Raw genomic sequence first — 1,004 nt, 5'->3', positions numbered from 1 at the left:
TGTTTCACAAATTGTTTTAATTTAAAAACATAGCGTTATGAGGACTTATTGGTACTTTCTTACTAATTGATATACTTCACCTATAAAGATAATTGTGTGCGATTCAATTATTTGAATATTCAATTTTTAAAAATAAGACTGAACAATTATTCAATGAAACATATTCAACTACAAATGACAATATCTAACACAACTTACTATATTTAACATTTATAATATGTAGAGTGTTTGTCAACTTGCTATTATATATAAAGAAAGCTATAAATTATAATAATAATAACATTGTGGTAGATTGTTTTACAAATTAATGTATATTGTAGGTACAAATTAATATACATATTGTAAGAAAATTTTAAATTTATTCCAATTACAGTATAGTAGATTATTTTCACAAGTTTTATAACTTCTTAATATATGTTATTTTTTAAAATTACATGTTTTAATATATAATACTATATTAGGTAAGTTAGATAAACCTGAAAGGGGTTAGCTACCCTAAAAAATATACTAATCTTTTAAAAACAAAATTTGAATTAAAATAAAATATTACATATTTTATTAGGTGTAGAATGGTGTTTCATTGAGATCTCTAAAGGATAGAGAGATGGAGTAACAGATCAGAGAAAGAAGGGGGTAAAGTTATTTAAGAGAAAGAAAAAAGTGATTTTTGCTCACTTGAGATTTGTTAAATAATCAGTATTCACACCCTATATTCATTTTATCTGTGTTCTTTTTTTATTCTATAATTTTATTCCACTCAATTTTTCATTTAAGCAAATTGGTAAAATATTAATTAATATTCTATAATTTTAGTCCTGATTAGTGATATAACTATATAATAAATTACTAATAATAATATCTTGGACATTTCTGTGGATAATAATCTAGCCAAATAAAATTACTTTTACTTAGTCAAAGCAATTTAATCATAATTCATCTATATCCATGAAAATTAATTCCATCAACATTCATCCAAAAATTAAAATTGAAGGAAGTAAGTGTAT

Source organism: Lupinus angustifolius, unplaced genomic scaffold, assembly GCF_001865875.1.
Source record: "Lupinus angustifolius cultivar Tanjil unplaced genomic scaffold, LupAngTanjil_v1.0 Scaffold_268, whole genome shotgun sequence".
Lineage (NCBI taxonomy): Eukaryota > Viridiplantae > Streptophyta > Magnoliopsida > Fabales > Fabaceae > Lupinus > Lupinus angustifolius.
Note: the sequence above shows the minus strand (reverse complement) of the source record.